Source organism: Coregonus clupeaformis, chromosome 22 (assembly GCF_020615455.1).
Source record: "Coregonus clupeaformis isolate EN_2021a chromosome 22, ASM2061545v1, whole genome shotgun sequence".
Classification (NCBI taxonomy): Eukaryota; Metazoa; Chordata; class Actinopteri; order Salmoniformes; family Salmonidae; genus Coregonus; species Coregonus clupeaformis.
Window position 1 is genome coordinate 3,855,884 of NC_059213.1, and position 6,424 is coordinate 3,862,307.

Here is a 6,424-nt window from a genome sequence, read left to right on the forward strand (position 1 = left end):
TGTTTTCATTATGAGGTCTATAAACCTGCCCCGTACATTCCATTACAATGTATACTGAACAAAAATATAAAACGCAACATGCAACAATTTAAGCGATTTTACTGAGTTACAGTTCACAGAAGGAAATCAGTCAATTGAAATAATTTCATTAGGCCCTAATCTATAGATTTCACATGACTGGGCAGGGGCGCAGCCATGGGTGGGCCTGGGAGGGCATAGGCCCACCCACTGGGGAGCCAGGCCCAGCCAATCAGAATAAGTTTTTCCCCACAAAAAGGGCTTTATTACAGACAGGAATACTCCTTAGTTTCATCAGCTGTCCGGGTGGCTGGTCTCAGACGATCCCTCAGGTGAAGAAGCCGGATGTGGAGGTCCTGGGCTGGCGTGGTTACACATGGTCTGCTGTTGTGAGGCCGGTTGAACATACTGCCAAATTCTCTAAAACGATGTTGAAGGCGGCTTATGGTAGAGAAATGAACATTCAATTATCTGGCAACAGCTATGTTGGACTTTCCTGCAGTCAGCATGCCAATTGCACTTTCTCTCAAAACTTAAGAAATCTGTGGCATTGTGTTGTGACAAAACTGCAAATATTAGAGTGGCCTTTTATTGTCCCCAGCACAAGGTGCACCTGTGTAATGATCATACTGTTTAATCAGCTTCTTGATATGCCACTCCTGTTAGGTGGATGGATTATCTTGGCAAAGGAGAAATGCTCACTAACAGGGATGTAAACAAATGTTTAAGATACATAAAGCTTTTTGTGCATATGGAAAATGTTGGGGATCTTTTATTTCAGCTCATGAAATATGGGATCAACACTTTACATGTTGCGTTTATATTTTTGTTCAGTATAGTCAAATCCAATGTTGGGCCTGTTGAGGCAAATTATATTACTGCTATGGCCCCATAGTACAAATACGTCTTAATTTAGAGAACTAAATACATTTAAACTCAGTTTTTCACAAAACCTGACATTTAATCCTAGTAAAAATTCCCTGTCATAGGACAGTTAGGATCACCACTTTATTTTAAGAATGTGAAATGTCAGAATAATAGTAGAGGGAATGATTTATTTCAGCTTTTATTCCTTTCATCACATTCTTTGTGGGTCAGAAGTTTACATACGCTCAATTAGTATTTGGTAGCATTGCCTTTAAATTGTTTGACTTGGGTCAAATGTTTTGGGTAGCCTTCCACAAGCTTCCCACAATAAGTTGGGTGAATTTTTGCCCATTCCTCCTGACAGAGCTGGTGTAACTGAGTCAGCTTTGTAGGCCTCCTTGCTCGCACAAGCTTTTTCAGTTCTGCCCACAAATATTCTATAGGATTGAGGTCAGGGCTTTGTGCTGGCCACTCCAATACCTTTACTTTGTTGTCCTTAAGCCATTTTGACACAACTTTGGAAGTATGCTTGGGGTCATTGTCCATTTGGAAGATCCATTTGCGACCAAGCTTTAACTTCCTCGAGATGTTGCTTCAATATATCCACTTAGTTTTCCTTCCTCATGATGCCATCTATTTTGTGAAGTTCACCAGGCCCTACTGCAGCAAAGCACCCCCACAGCATGATGCTGCCATCCCTGTGCTTCACGGTTGGGATGGTGTTCTTCGGCTTGCAAGCCTTCCCCTTTATCCTCCAAACATTATGATGGTCATTATGGCCAAACAGTTTTATTTTTGTTTCGATATAGGACTCGTTTTACTGTGGATATAGATACTTTTGTACCTGTTTCTTCCAGCATCTTCACAGGGTTCTTTACTGTTGTTCTGGGATTGATTTGCACTTTTCGCACCAAAGTACATTCATCTCTAGGAGACAGAACGTGTCTCCTTCCTGAGTGGTATGACGGCTGCGTGGTCCCATGGTGTTTATACTGGCGTACTATTGTTTGTACAGATGAACGTAGTACCTTCAGGCGTTTGGAAATTGCTCCCAAGGATGAACCAGACTTGTGGAGGTCTACAATTTTTATTCTGAGGTCTTGGCTGATTTCTTTTGATTTTCCCATGATGTCAAGCAAAGAGGCACTGAGATTGAAGGTAGGCCTTGAAATACATCCACAGGTACACCTCCAATTGACTCAAATTATGTCAATTAGCCTATCAGAAGCTTCTAAAGCCATTACATAATTTTCTGGAATTTTCCAAGCTGTTTAAAGTGAAATAATCTGTCTGTAAACAATAAAAAAATTACTTGTGTCATGCACAAAGTAGATGTCCTAACCGACTTGCCAAAACTATAGTTTGTTAACAAGAAATTTGTGGTTGAAAAAAATTAGTTTAAACAACTCCAACCTAAGTGTATGTAAACTTCCGACTTCAACTGCACGTGTAATGGTATGCTGCTCTCATCATCATCATCATCAGGTGAGAACTAATTGGCATTCCTATGGAATTTTACAAAGTTCTAGTCCTGTTTTATGAAAACAGTTTATAGGATAACATAGTACATCATTTTAATCAGCTCACATCCATGACTATTCACATGTACATATCCATTTTACATGTTTAAAAATGACATATTGCCATTATTTATAATAAATAGTCAGAAATCAGTGATTCAGACAGCTTTTTGGGCATATTCTTACAACAATTATGTGAATAATTTCACATCTGTATACACTACCAGTCAAAAGTTTGGACACACCTACTCATTCAAGGGTTTTTCTTTATTTTTACTATTTTTTACATTGTAGAATAATAGTGAAGACATCAAAACTATGAAATAACACATATGGAGTCATTGGTTATTACATAAAATGTTAAACAAATCAAAATATATTTTATATTTGAGATTCTTCAAATAGCCACCCTTTGCCTTAATGACAGCTTGCACACTCTTTGAATTCTCTCAACCACAACCAGCTTCATGAGGTAGTCACCTGGAATGCATTTCAATTAACAGGTGTGCCTTGTTCAAAGTTAATTTGTGGAATTTCTTTCCTTCTTAATGCATTTGAGCCAATCAGTTGTGTTGTGACAAGGTAGGGGGTATACAGAAGATAGCCCTATTTGGTCAAAGACCAAGTCCATATTATGGCAAGAACAGCTCAAATAAGAAAAGAGAAATGACAGTCCATCATTACTTTAAGACATGAAGGTCAGTCAATATGGAACATTTCAAGAACTTTGAACGTTTCTTCAAGTGCAGTCGCAAAAACCATCAAGCGCTATGATGAAACTGCCTCTCATGAGGACCACCACAGGAATGGAAGACCCAGATTTACCTCTTTTGCAGAGGATAAGTCCATTAGAGTTACCAGCCTCAGAAATTGCAGCCCAAATAAATGCTTCACAGAGTTCAAGTCACAGACACATCTCAACATCAACATCAACATCAACTGTTCAGAGGAGACTGTGTGAATCAGGCCTTCATGGTCGAATTGCTGCAAAGAAACCACTACTAAAGGACACCAATAATAAGAAGAGACCCGCTTTTGCCAACAAACACGAGCAATGGACATTAGACCGGTGGAAATTTGTGCTTTGGTCTGGAGTCCAAATTTGAGATGTTTGGTTCCAACCGCCGTGTCTTTGTGCGACGCGTGTGGGTGAACGGATGATCTCCGCATGTGTGGTTCCCACCATGAAGCATGGAGGAGGTGGTGTGATGGTGTGGGAGTGCTTTGCTGGTGACACTGTGTGATTTATTTAGAATTCAAGGCACCAGCATGGCTACCACAGCATTCTGCAGCGATACGCTAATCCCATCTGGTTTGGTTTTAGTGGGACTATCATTTGTTTTCAACAGGACAATGACCCAATACACCTCCAGGCTGTGTAAGGGCTATTTTACCAAGAAGGAGAGTAATGGAGTGCTGCATCAGATGACCTGGCCTCCACAATCCCCTGACCTCAACCCAATTTAGATGGTTTGGGATGAGTCGGATGGTAGAGTGAAGGAAAAGCAGCCAACAATTGCTCAGCATATGTGGGAACTCCTTCAAGACTGTTGGAAAAGCATTCCAGGTGAAGCTGGTTGAGAGAATGCCAAGAGTGTGCAAAGCTGTCATCAAGGCAAAGGGTGGCTTTTTGAAGAATCTCAAATATAAAATATAGTTTGATTTGTTTAACACTTTTTTGGTTACTACATGATTCCATATGTGTTACTTCATAGTTTATGTCTTCACTATTATTCTACAATGTAGAAAATAGTAAAAAATAAAGAAAAACCTTTGAATGAGTAGATGTGTCCAAACGTTTGACTGGTACTGTATATCTGGCACACCTGGCTCATATGGTTGTGTATTCTACATCACTATGAACATTTCAATCTATTTTTGGGCATACTACAATTATATTTCATACAGGTATGGTCATGTGGAAATGTCCAATAAGACCCCATTGAGTTGTTTGGTGGCCATATTGGGAAAAGGCTTCTGTGGGGTTAATGCATGAATTCTGTTATGGCCCTGTATCTTATCTTTTTAAAACCTTTTTCTAGCTATGTGTGTGCAATTTGGTGCCTCAACTACCAAAGTTACAATCCAAAAACAGCTGCCCCATTACATGGAATTCTATGGCTAAGCTTCCAATATTCTAATGTCAATGGCACAATATGGGCAACCTTTTAAATAATAGTTATAATAGCAGTTGGTTTCAAATGTGGTTATATTATATACAATTTGAAAGGTAATTTCATGACCTTTCAGAAACACTTGTCAAACAAAGTAATTTTTTTGTCAGGGCTTCCTTTTTAAAGCCATTTATACAGGTAATTCGTATGTACCCTAGAGGTCAAAGATCTGTTGACCTGCACTTTCTGTAAATGTGTCTGATGGATAGCTGTGAATCTAAGCTTTCCAATTATATATGAGCAATAACTTGACATTGTTTGTCATATGCTAAAATCCATGAGAAAAATGAATGGGAAAGCTATCATTGCTGCACCGCTATCACACGTTTTCCAACTCTAGGGACATAGTTATAGACCTTTTAAAAAAATCACTATGAGACATCGTCGGCCCAAATTTGGGGGTCTGGCTCATGAACTATATCAGAGAGTTTAGCTTCAGAAAATACGCTGTCTCCTTACGAAAAAACTTCAACTAGTTAGCTACAGTAGCTACCGCGTTAGTTAGTTAGCTAGCTAGCTACCTAGCTAGCCACCACTGACTGACCGTATCGTATGCTAGCTAGCTGGCTACTTTCATGTTTTGATGTCATGGGATATGTGGCAAGCAAAACATGAGCAAATTTAAACATGGCAAACATATGCAGAATTCTTTCATGTAACACTTACCATTCTATAAGCTTCAAAATACGATAAATTGTACTGATTTCTTCGTTATGTAGACCCTCAAACACTGAAGTCAGACATGTTTATTTTCATGTGACGCGCGTCAATGTGGCCCAATCAATTACATATTCGGGAAAGATAACTCCGCCTGCCTGCTGTGTGGTTTATCACAGCCACAAATTCAAAATTATTCGGTGTTGAATTAGTATGAATTCATGAATACAAAATGTGCTTATTGGTCTTAATTTAAGGTTAGGGGTTTTGTATTTGTATTTTTTTCCGGATACCCATTAGCTGCTGCCAAGGCAGCTTCTACTCTTCCCGGGGTCCAATCACAATTACATACAATAAAACAATACATAACACAACACATTATTACACACTACTCTACCATAACATATCTACAATACAAAATCAATTATACAGCAAAATAACAATATTAAAATGTATGTGTGTGTAGAGTGCGTGTTAACTTGTGTTTGCGAATGCGTGTGTGCCTGTGTGTGTCTCTCTCTTCACACACACCATACAGTGTAGTTTTATCTGTTTTTTAAATCCGATTTTACTGCTTGACTGAGTTACATGATGTGGAATAGAGTTCCATGTAGTCATGGCTCTATGTAGTAGGCTACTGTGCATTTCTGGTAGTCTTTTCTGGACTTGGGGACTGTGAAGAGACCTCTGGTGCCATGTCTTGTGGGGTATGTATGGGTGTCTGAGCTGTGCGCTAGTCACTTAAACAGAGAGCTCGGTGATTTCAAAATGTCAATACCTCTCACAAAGGCAATCTCTCATCCGGATTGGGTTAGGCATACGGTTAGCAGCGTGGTTAAGGTTAGGGTTGGATTTAAAATCCAATTTTAAGAAGATAAATAGTAGAAATAGGCGGGGTTTATGACTTTGTGGCTGTGGGAACTAGTGACGACTGCACTGTGTGGCCAGTGTCAAAATTACGTTCCCCCTTTTATGGCACATTAGTTTAGTCAACTGTCTATCTTATATAGCGAACATTAAAAAATCAAGCATTGTGCTACGGTAGAAAGTCAAGTATTCTTCAATTATCAAATATCTATTGTTAAAGCTAAATGCAATGCATATGGGCTAATGTCAAAAAATTTAATAGGCCTACTGGCACTAGATGTGTGTGTAGGATTGATATATTGATTCAAATGCAAACTTCAC

General features: G+C 39.1%; 1 pseudogene; it reads right to left on the reverse strand.

Moving 5' to 3' along the window:
- LOC123481655 overlaps positions 1-5,359 on the reverse strand; it is a 23,557-nt pseudogene extending 18,198 nt beyond the window's left edge.
- Positions 5,360-6,424: the final 1,065 nt, after the last annotated feature.